At 39.8% G+C, this 12,362-nt stretch overlaps 1 non-coding gene across 1 annotated transcript; it reads left to right on the top strand.

Annotated features, from left to right (window-relative positions):
* Positions 1–6,194: 6,194 nt before the first annotated feature.
* On the top strand, positions 6,195–6,298 carry LOC148580407 (small nucleolar RNA R71). The gene has a single exon (XR_015899509.1). It is a non-coding gene; the product is annotated as a small nucleolar RNA R71 (small nucleolar RNA).
* The last annotated feature ends 6,064 nt before the right edge of the window (positions 6,299–12,362 follow it).

Below are 12,362 nucleotides of genomic sequence, written 5' to 3'. Positions count from 1 at the left end.
AAGTCATGTTACTGATTTTATGGTGGTTTCATGCATAGCAACTTAGGTTCATTCCATTACTGGCTTTCAGACCTTTATCATGTCCTAAAACACCCACTTTATTTATATCCCATGAGACCTTTATTCATTGATCCTTTTATTGTTATTTCAAGGGTTGTTTGTGTTATTTAGGCTAAGTGCTCTGTAAGAGGGCAACTCTTTAAGATAAGCTTTCAGCCAACACTCCCGAACCAATTGGTTCAAGGTGCTAGGTGTTGAGACACCCCTAAGGACTTACTCCCTCAAGCCTATCCCCCATACATACACACCACAGGTATATAGTTTGTTTATTTTCTTTTCTTGAGACCTTGGTGTCCAGCACCTCTTTGGGTTACTAAATGCTCTATAGTGAAGGTTACTCTTGATAGTGGACTTTCAGCTGATAATCCCGAGTTAGTTAACCCAAGTTACCAGGTGATAAGGCACCCCTAAGAGCTTATTCATCTAAGTAGATCCCTCACACAGGAGCACCACAGACACTTGCCTCAAGATTAAAACCATTGATGCCTAGCCTTATTACTTACTCTTTTTCTTTTATTTTTCACTTCCATTGTTCTTTCCTTTTTCTCTTCTTAGGATCTTGTTATTAACTTAGTCTCATGAGTGTATCCAAAGCAAAGTATTCAAGCCAGACAATTGTCATCCCAGCCTTGTGGTTGAACCAACTTAGCTAACTTATGACTACCCCAAAGATTCATGAATGCACTTCCACATTATGAACTCTACTTCTGGTCTTTTAAAAACAATCATTCTCTTTTTATTTGATTTAAAGGGACAGCATACAAGTAAGTTAAGTGATGGTGCAGTAACATAAAGACTAGTGTACATAGACCTATTCAGAACTTAAAAGACAGAATTTAAAAAAGGTTCAACTACGAGTGACTACAAATCAAAAGTGCATTCGAACTTCCAACTTTCAACAATTCTGAGTACAATGGAATTAGGTAACAATACAACCTTCGGGTGATGATCTCTGGTCCCTCTCTCTCTTTGTCATCATCCTAGTTTTTTTTGCTTGCACCATTTCCTTATAAGATTCCTGCAAGGTTACTGGAAGTTGCTTGTTCCCAAAGCACTTGAGACATACTTAGCTTACATGTATGCTTGTGCCTCTCGAACTCAATTTGGTGTGTGAACACCAAACTTAGTTCTTTGCCCAGTACAAAACATTGCATATATGCAGAGACCCCCATATCTTGTTATCAGCAAAGCAATGATCACCTATAGTCTAACTACATCTAAGTGGTTTCTCTTGATTGGATGGAGCTAGCAATGTTCTTTTGGAGTGGAGTGTAATTCTAACCAATGTCTTTTAGTGGAACACCAAACTTAGAACTACACTACCACTCTTGGATTGTTCTGGTGTGGAACACCAAACTTAGCTCCTTACAATACAGGGGAAACAACTTGTGATTTTTATTGAAATAAAGATGAAAGTAAAACTACCTGAGGTTGGGTTGCCTCCCAACAGAGCGCTCTTTTATCGTCGCTAGCTCGACGAGTCCTTAATTACTTGAGATGGTACTTTACTCTGGGGTTTTCCCCCATGTTGCCCAGGTAATGCTTGAGTCTTTGTCCATTCACTGTAAAAGTCCTCTCTGAACCTTCATCCGTGATTTCGATGTGGCCATATGGTGATACTTTTGTAACCATGAAAGGTCCGGACCACCTTGACTTGAGTTTTCCTGGGAACAGCCTTAATTTAGAATTGTAAAGGAGTACTTGCTGCCCTTTTTCGAAACTCCTGGGTGCCAGATGCATGTCATATTTTCTCTTTGCCTTTTCTTTATACATCTTAGTGTTTTCATAGGCTTGTGACCTGAATTCTTCCATCTCTTGCAGCTGCAAGATCCTTTTTGCACCAGCAGCAATGCTGTCAAAATTTAGTATCTTGATAGCCCAAAGAGCTTTGTGTTCCAGCTCCAGTGGTAAGTGACAAGCCTTCCCATAGACTAGTTCATATGGAGACATTCCAAGTGGAGTTTTGAATGCTGTTCTGTATGCCCAAAGAGCATCATCCAACTTCTTCGACCAATCCTTTCTAGATACACCCACAGTCTTTTCTAGGATCCTCTTCAGCTCTCTGTTGGATATCTCAGTTTGCCCACTTGTTTGAGGATGGTAAGGTGTGGCTACTTTGTGTTTTACCCCATATCGTAAGAGGAGAGCTTCTAGTGGTTTGTTACAAAAGTGGCTCCCTCCATCACTGATGAGAGCTCTTGGGACTCCAAACCGGCTAAAGATATTCTTCCTAAGAAAGTCCATGACCACCTTGTTATCATTAGTTGGGGTTGGAATAGCCTCTACCCATTTGGAAACATAATCCACTGCTACCAGGATGTACTTGTTTGCATATGAGGTTGGGAATGGTCCCATGAAATCAATTCCCCACACATCAAACAGTTCCAGTTCCCAGATGAAATTTTGTGGCATGGCGTTTCTTTTGGGCAGGTTTCCAGATCTTTGGCATTCATTGCAGCTTTTTACTAGTTCCTTGGCATCCTTGAAAAGGGTGGGCCAAAAGAATCCGCTTTGTAACACCTTTGCTGCAGTTCTGTCCCCTCCAAAGTGCTCGCCATAGCATGAACCGTGGCAGTTCCACAGGACTTCTCTCCCTTCCTCTTCCGAAACACATCTTCTAAGAATTCCATCTGAACATTTCTTGAAGAGATATGGCTCGTCCCAGACAAAGTATTTTGCATTATTCATGAGCTTCCTCTTTTGATGTTTATTGATCCCTAGGGGTAATGCCCCAGTTGCCTTGAAATTTGCAATATCTGTGAACCATGGTGCTTTGTGAACTGTCATCAATTGCTCATCAGGGAAGAGCTCGTTCACATTTGTATCATTCTCTCTACCTTGATCATGAGGGATTCTGGATAGGTGATCTGCCACCTTGTTCTCCACTCCTTTCTTGTCTCTGATTTCAATATTGAATTCCTGCAACAGTAAGATCCACCTTATTAGTCTTGGCTTTGATTCTTGCTTGGCAAACAAATATTTTAGTGCTGTGTGATCTGTAAAAACAATCACTTTAGCACCAATGAGGTATGATCTAAATTTGTCAAATGCAAAAACTATTGCTAGCAACTCCTTTTCAGTAGTGGTATAATTTCTTTGAGTTTCATTAAGGACTTTGCTAGCATAGTATATCACGCGAACTAGGTTATCTTTTCTTTGTCCTAACACTGCCCCAACTACAAAATCAGATTCATTGCACATCAATTCAAATGGTAGGTTCCAATCAGGTGGGGAAATGATAGGAGCAGAGGATAACCTCATTTTCAAATGTGCAAATGCTAGCATGCATGTTTCATCAAAGATGAATGGTGTATCAGATACAAGGAGATTGCTTAAGGGCTTGGTTATCTTTGAAAAATCTTTGATGAACCTTCTGTAAAAACCAGCATGCCCTAAAAAACTTCTAATTGCCTTGACATCACTGGGTGGGGGTAGTTTTTCAATAAGTTCTACTTTAGCTCTATCAACCTCAATGCCTTGGTGAGAGACCTTGTGACCAAGGACTATTCCTCCTGTCACCATGAAGTGGCATTTTTCCCAGTTCAAGACCAAATTGGTCTCTTGGCATCTTTTCAATAGCAAGGCAAGGTGATGTAGGCGACTAGGAAAAGAATCTCCGAATACCGAGAAATCATCCATAAAAACTTCAATGAATTTTTCTATCATATCTGAAAAGATAGAAAGCATGCAGCGTTGGAAAGTTGCAGGGGCATTACATAATCCAAATGGCATGCGCCTATAGGCAAACACTCCATACGGACAGGTAAATGAGGTTTTCTCTTGGTCTCTTGGATCAACCACTATTTGGTTATATCCTGAATAACCGTCGAGAAAATAATAATATGCGTGCCCTGCAAGTCTTTCCAACATCTGATCCATGAATGGATGGGGAAAATGGTCCTTTCGTGTAGCCTCATTGAGTTTCCTGTAGTCTATGCACATCCGCCATCCTGTGACGGTCCTTGTAGGTATGAGCTCGTTCTTCTCATTGGTAACCACAGTGATCCCTCCCTTCTTTGGCACAACATGTATGGGGCTAACCCAAGGGTTGTCCGAAATTGGGTATATGACCCCTCCTTGCCAAAGCTTCATAACCTCTTTCTGTACCACTTCCTTCATGATTGGGTTCAGCCTTCTTTGGGATTGAATTGATGGCTTGGCATCATCTTCCAACAGTATTTTATGCATGCATATGGCTGAACTGATTCCCTTCAAGTCAGCAAGGGTCCATCCAATGGCATCCTTATGCTCCCGCAGCACCTTGAGTAGTTTGTCCTCTTGATCTTGACTGAGGGATGAATTTATGATCACTGGGTAGTTTTCATTTTCTCCTAGATATGCATATTCGAGAGTGGGTGGCAATGCTTTGAGTTCAAGTTTGGGTGCTTCTGATTTTTCGTTCCCTTCCTTTGGTGCATCTGGTATATGTATTTCTGCTGTAGCTACCTCTTCACTTAATTCAGATTCTTCCTCCACCAATCTCTCATTCTCTTCAGGTTCATCTTCTTCAAAATTCTCCTCCACTTCATCCTTAAGTGCATCTAACCTCATGCATTCCCCCAATTGTTCCGGTGGATAACTCATGGCCTTGAACACATTGAATGTCATCTTTTCATTGTGTAATCTCAAGGTGAGGTCACCCTTCTGAACATCAATGACAGCTCCAGCAGTAGCCAAGAATGGCCTTCCCAAGGTGATGGAGGTCTTGGCGTCTTCCTGCATGTCCAGCACCACAAAATTTGCTGGGAATATGAAATCTCCTACTTTTACTAGCAAATCCTCTACTATCCCGTGAGGGAATTTGAACGACCGGTCTGCCAGTTGTAGCGCCATTTTTGTTGGTTTAGCCCCCTCAATTTTCATCTTTCTCATCATAGCTACTGACATCAAATTGATGCTGGCCCCTAAGTCACAAAGAGCCTTTTCTACTGTGATTTCTCCTATGATGCAAGGGATCAGAAAACTCCCAGGATCCTTCAGTTTCTGAGGTAGTTTATGCTGAATGATAGCACTGCACTCTTCAGTTAGTATCACAGTCTCATTGTTCTTCCAGCTTCTCTTCTTAGTCATTAGCTCCTTCAAAAACTTGGCATAAAGTGGCATTTGTTCTATGGCTTCAGCAAATGGTATGTTGATTTGTAGCTTCTTGAAGATTTCCAAAAATCTCAAGAACTGGTTGTCATCTTCCTTTTTCTTCAATAGCTGGGGGTATGGAGCTCTTGAGATGTTCAGTTGGGGTATCTTTTTTTCTTTCTGCAGACTTGGCGTGGGGGTTTGCATTCCATCTTGCTCTTCTCCCTTTTCATTTAAGCCTTCTTCTTGTGGTTTTTGGGGATGTTCCTTCAGTTCCTTCCCACTCCTAAGTGTTCCCTTTTGCTTGAATGGGCATCATAGCAAAAATTGTGGTTAGGAAGCTGCTTAAATAGGTAGCTAATTTGTGTTTCCAGTTTTGTGATGGCAGCATTTTGATTCTGCATGTTTGACTGCACTTCCTCTCTGAATGCTTTACTGTCTTGAATGTCTCTGCATATTCCTTCAATGAAGGTTTCGATCTTAGAGAGCTTGTCATCAATTGATGAGTGGTTCGGAGCAGATGTGCTGTTTTGGTTTTGATAAGCATGTGGAGAAGTGTTGTTATGGGGGTGTTGAGAGGTCCTCTGGTCTTGGTTTTGATCTTGCTTACTTCCCCACCCAAAGTTTGGGTGGTTTCTCTATCCAGGGTTGTAAGTCTTGGGGTATGGATCATAGTTTTTCTTGGTGAATTCCCAATGTAGTTGGCTTGCTCCTGACTCCCCTCTGCTTCTTCATTCACTCCTTCTTAGATTGTTGATGAAGATGAGATTGCTGCTACTTGGTTCCTCTCCATCTTCTTGGTGAGGTCAGCTAGCTGCTGGGTAATGAGCTTGTTTTGGGCCAACAGAGCATCTACATTGTTTAGCTCCATCACTCCTTTTGTGTTCCCTCTTTCGGAAGCATAGAAGTAGTCGTTTTCTGCTACTGTTTCAATAACATCTATGGCTTCCTCAATGGTCTTCTTCTTGTTCAAGAATCCTCCAGATGAATGGTCCACGGCCTTCTTTGACTCATAGGATAGCCCTTCATAGAAAATATGCAGCTGCACCCATTCTTTGAACATGTCAGGTGGACATCTCCTTGTTAAGTCCTTGAACCTCTCCCATGCTTCATACAGAGTCTCACCATCTTGTTGCCTGAAAGTTTGAACCTCAGCTCTCAGCCTATTGATTCGTTGAGGAGGGTAGAATCTTGCTAAGAATTTGTTCACCACATCCTCCCAAGTTGTCAAGCTCTCTCTTGGGAAAGATTCCAGCCACTTGGCTGCCTTGTCCCTGAGTGAGAAAGGAAATAAGAGCAGTCTATAGGCATCAGGATGAACACCATTAGACTTCACTGTGTCACATATTCTCAGGAAGGTGGTCAAGTGTTGATTGGGGTCTTCTTGAACACCTCCTCCAAATGAACAGTTGTTCTGAACAAGGGTGATGAGCTGTGGTTTAAGTTCAAAGTTGTTGGCATGGATTGTTGGCTTTTGGATGCTACTTCCACAATTGCCTGGGTTTGGATTGATGTAAGAGCCCAAAACTCTTCTATCCTCCCCAGCATGATTTGCTCCACCTCCTCTGCCATGGTTGTGAGTCTCTTCTTCATGATGATTTTCCATGTTTTCTTCCATGTTAGGTTCAAAGTATTCCTCAAAGTGTTCCTCCTCTTCTTCAGCACCAACTACACGTTTCTCTTTTGCCTCCCTCCTTAGTCTAAGGAAGGTTCTCTCAGGTTCAGAATCAAAGGAAGTTGAAGCCCCACTTCTTCTCCCTATCATACAACCAACAAGTACAAGCAAAGAAAATAGGTGCAGACAGTATTTGTGTCAGAATTGCTGTTAGTTGTGGGTGATGTAATATATCAAAGAGTTAGTGGGTTAGCAAACAGAATTGAAAATAACAAAGAAAAACAAAAGAGTAGAGGGTGAAGGGAAGAAGTTTAACTAAAACAAAAAGTAAATGACTCAAACAGAAAATGAAATTCACAAAATAAAAATGCTCAATCTAGTGATCTTCCAATTTAATCATTGTTGATGCACAATCAATTCCCGGCAACGGCGCCATAAACTTGATGCACGAAAAACTTGTCTCTCAACAAATCTCCCTTCCGCAAGTGTACCGAATTTGTCGTCAAGTAAAAACTCACAATAGAGTGAGGTCGAATCCCACAGGGATTGATTGATCAAGAAACTTTAATTAGAAGAATGTTCTAGTTGAGCGAATCCAGAATTTGGGTTGAGAGTTACAGAAAATAAAATGACGGGAATGTAAATAACAGAAAAGTAAATGCTAGAATTAAAGGACTGGAAGTAAATGACTGAAAATAAATTACAGAATTGTAAATGGGAATGGGGGATTTGCTCATAAAAGTAAATGGCAGAAATTAAAGAGAATGGGTAAGATCAGAGATGGGGAGTTCATTGGGCTTAGGAGATGTTGCAATTCTCCGGATCAAGTTCATTTTCATCTCTTCCTCAATCAATGCACTCATTGATCTCCTTGGCAATCTTAAGTGATTAAATTACAATTTCTTGCAATTCAATCTCTCAAATCTTGATCAATAGCCAATTCCTTGGTCAATTGCTCATGAGAAGAGATGAAGTATGGTCACTGATTATACCACATGCATTTCCAAAATCAAGTATTGAGAGGGTTATAGTCACATACCCATCCAAACCCAATTTGGTCCAGCATGAGAAAGAATTTCTAGCTTGATCTCTTCATTCCTCTTTGATTTGTTTGATTCTTTATGTCCATCATTTTGTGTATTCATACATTTATATGATTGAGGCCATCATTTCATTTATCTCACTTACCCAAATGGCCTTAACTTTTATCTTCCATTGTTAGCCAATTTGAGCCTATGCTTAACCCACTTTGTTCATAATTTTAGCACATTACAAGCCTTAAAGTGGAAAACAATAAAAGTCCTTAATTTGGATCTTTGATTAGCTTAGGCTAGTGTGTGTGTGTGTCATTTAAGTGTGAAAAATCTTGGGACATTGGGTGAATAAAAGGGTAATTTTGTATTTTTATTGTAAATATTGGGAATTGGGTACATGCCATGTGTAATGAATGTAAAACCTTATGCATTGATGATCTTGTATATAGAAAGAAAAATGAGAAAAAGAAAAAAGAAAAGAAAAAAAATAATATGGAAAAGAAAAGAAAAAAAATAGAAAAAGAAAGAAACAAAGAAAAAAGAAAGAAATAAAAGGGGACAAAATGCCCGAATGTAAAGCTCAATAAGGGTCAATGCATAAGTGTTGTGAAATGAAAAGAAATACATGAGTATCTAAAAAAGTGAGAAAAATGGGTAGTTAGGTTAGCTTTTAAATTGTATAGGGTGTCATACGATAGGTGGGAAGTTTAAGCTTATCAAAGATTCAAATTTCAAGCTCACTTGACCAAATATGCATCCTTACCTTGACCCTAGCCCCATTACAACCTAAAGAAAAGACCTCATGATACTTGTAGGCATGCATGAAATATATGTTGATTGTTAGAAGAAAAACAAATCTTAGAAAGCATGATTAGGGGAGAATTGAGAGAATCGACCCTACACACTTGAGCGACTAGAGTGCAAATACTTCCGGTGAGGGTTCGATGCTCAATTCCTTGATTCCCGGCTTTCATGAGCGTTCTTCTTGCAAGTCTACTTGAACTTTATTTTGATATTTAAATTGGTAGGATTCATGAGTCGTCATGGGACCTTAGCCCTACTTGTGCATGTATGTCTTGGAGATTGATTTATTTTTAACCAAGTAGGTAGAATCATTTTGCATTTAGTTGCATTCATATAGATAGATGCATATAGTTTAGGTTGCATTTGGATTAGTTCACATTGAATAAATGTTGATACCGTTTGCTTTCTCTTGGTTTAAGCATGAGGACATGCTTGGTTTAAGTGTGGGGAGGTTGATAAACCCCATTTGTAGGGTTTATTTTGTGATGAATTTAGAGCATTTTGATAACCTTTCCTCACATTTATTCAATGAAATAGCATGGTTTTATAACTTCTCCTTTAATTGTGATTAAGAGTGAAAACATGCCTTTAGGACTCAAAATAGCTAAATTTAATTCACCTTGATTCCATTAGATGCCTTGATATGTTTGTTAAGTGATTTCAGATTTAGGAGGCAAAGATTGGATCAAGGGAATGAAGGAAAAGCATGTAAAAATGGAGAACTCATGAAGAAATGAAGGAATCGTAAAAGCTATCAAGCCGACCTCTTTGCACTTAATCAGCCATAACTTGAGCTACAGAGGTCCAAATGATGCGGTTTCAGTTGCGTTGGAAAGCTAACATCTGGGGCTTCGAAATGATATAAGATTTGCAATAGTTGCATCGCGTATAGAAGTGTGCACGCGCACAGTACACGGACGCGCCGATGGGTGTACATGCTTCACTTAATGCAACTCGTGGCCAGCGATTTTAGAAGCCTTGTGGGCCCAATCCAACTCATTTCTGATGCTATTTAAGCCAAGGATAAAAGAGAATTAACATACTTTACATACTTTTGATCATTAGTCATAGTTTAGGCTTTAGAAGTAGTTTTAGTTAGTTTCTAGAGAACTTCTCTCTAGAATTAGGATTAGATTTAGTTCAATAATCTTAGATCTAGGTTTTCATTCATGATTTCTTCTACTCTTTCTTCTTAATTCTTTGTTGTTATATTCATGATTCCCCTATTCTTTTGTTGTAATTTCTTCTATTTTGTTCTCTTGGTTTGATGTAGATCTACTCTTGTTCCCTTCCATTTTCTTTCAATTCAATATGAGGTAATTCAAAATAATTGTATTTCCTTTGATTGTTGTTGTTGATTTCTTATATTCTATTGTTGTTAGATTCTATTTTTGTTATTAATTTACTATGCTTCCTTTTTTGCCTTCCAAGTGTTTGATGAAATGCTTGGTTGGATTTTAGTATAGAATTTTCTCCTCTTGTCTTTGGTAGAGTAATTAGTGATGCTTGAGTTATCTAATTCCTTTGTTGATTGATAATTAGAAGTTGCTAATTGATTTGGATACCACAAAAGCTAGTCTTTCCCTTGGGAGCTGGCTAGGACTTGTGGAATCAAGTTAATTCATCCACTTGACTTTCCTCCATGGTTAGAGGTTAACTAAGTGGTAGCAATGGATAATAGTGGTCACAATTAAGGAGGATAACTAGGATAGGACTTCTAATTCTCATTCCTTGTCAAGAGCTTTGTTAGTTGTTAGTTTATTTTCATTGCCATTTACGTGTCATGCCTATTATCTCAAAAACTCCAAAACATACCTCATAACCAATAACAAGAACACTTTGTTACAATTCCTAGGGAGAACGACCCGAGGTTTCAATACTTTGGTTTATAAATTTAGGGTTTATTGTAGTGACAAACAATTTTTTGTATGAAAGGATTAGTGTTGGTTTAGAAACTATACTTTACAACGAGACTTCATTTGTGAATTCTAGACCACACAAAAGTCCTCTCATCAAAGGGTAAAGAGAAAGCTACTCCCAAGCCACTGGCAAAGAGAGGAACAAAAAGAGCACTAGCCGCAGAACCATCTTCAACATCAGTAAAGCCCTCAACAAAGTGAGTCAATAGGATCATTAAGGTCAATGAAACAGAGAAAGCCTTTCCAGCAATGGACACTGCGCGGTTCACTAACCGCTACTGCGAGCAGATGTTCCCTATCTTGGCTGAGCGGAACTATAATAATGAGCACCTACTCATCCTCCCGACCTATATTATTGATTTTGTTGAGCCCCGAATTGAGCGTAGACAATAGGGATTCTTACGGAGACAGCCATAGCAGGTTAATCTCTCTTGGGTAGTCAAATTCTACTCCAATTTTCACATGCCAACCCTGCAGTCTGTCTATGTCCGTCAGAAGAAAGTCTCCATAACTGAGGAGGCCATTCAGCGAGCTTTAGATCTTCCCCCTGCTCCAGAAGGATTGGACGCATACCAAGAAGCCTCTTTCAAATGCCAGACATACCAATTTGACTAGGACGCCGTCCTCAGAGTTATAGCACAACTTGGCAACAGATGGATCTATGGATACTATCGATCCTGACCTAAGAGCATATTGGCTTCAGCACTTACCTTGGAGGCTCGAGTGTGGACACAGATTATGTCCCATTACGTCTTCCCGAGCACTCACGAGTCCTCCTTCACTGCAAATATGGCTGTTCTACTCTGGTGTATCCTTACAGACCAGCCTCTCAATTTACCAAGACACCTCCGGCATGCCATGGGACACGTACAGATTGCGGGCAACCTACCTTTTTCCACCTTGGTTTTAGATCTAGTCTCGGCAGCCGGAGTCTCCTACAGAGCTGGAGACACTAAGGCCATGATTCCACGGGATGATCAGTACGTCCCTAACGGGAAATACATCAGACCCCTAGCAGCCACTACCAGCCAGACCGCAGACCCGGCCGTAGACCTTCAACAAATCAACTGCTCCGTCAGATACTTGAGAGGTTGGACCGGCTTGACTGGCAGGTACAGCAAAAGGAGCACTGTAATAAGCGCCAATTTACATACCTCAAGCAGCTGATTGTTGGCAACCACCCACCTGAAGAAGACCCAGACACTCCGGACTCTACTTCATCTACTAGCACAGGGAGCCATGACAATCCCGACTGTGGAAATGCTGCTGCCAACCCCCTTTGTTCCTGACTAATGGCACCGAGGATGGTGCCAAACTTTAAGTGTGGGGAGGTCAGTCAGTACCTGACTTTCGGAGGTATTTGCTCTTTCTTAACACCAATAAGTTATTTTTCTTTTGTTAGGATAGGATAAATTGCATAGTAATAGGTGTTTGCATGCATGTTCTAATGGGTTGAAAAATAATAAGTTTCTTTTTAAGACCCTAATTTTGAAAATTTTCACTAATTTAAATCAAAACTTTTGAGTTAAAACTTTTTTAAAGATTGTAATTTGGAACATGGTTTAGAGCTAGAACACACAACCTGTGAGAATTGAGCTTAATTATATGGTTACATTATTTAACCATAATATTTTATTCTTGTGTGTTTTCTTCTCTATGATTGTAATTTTTATTTTGTTCCATCCTATATGTCCAATGTTTAATGTATTTATATGCATGCATATGATTGAGGCCATTATTTGATTATTAGCTCACTTATCCCAAATAGCCTAGCCTCTGAATTACATTTGTTAGCCACTTTGAGCCTTTTAATCCTCATTTGTTCTATATTTTACCACATCACTAACCTTAAGCGGA

The sequence above is a fragment of the Arachis ipaensis genome, chromosome B10 (genome assembly GCF_059453495.1).
Source record: "Arachis ipaensis isolate K30076 ecotype BB chromosome B10, ASM5945349v1, whole genome shotgun sequence".
NCBI classification, from domain to species: Eukaryota; Viridiplantae; Streptophyta; class Magnoliopsida; order Fabales; family Fabaceae; genus Arachis; species Arachis ipaensis.
The sequence above is the reverse complement of the archived record's forward strand: the minus strand, read 5'-3'. Positions and strand labels throughout refer to the sequence as shown.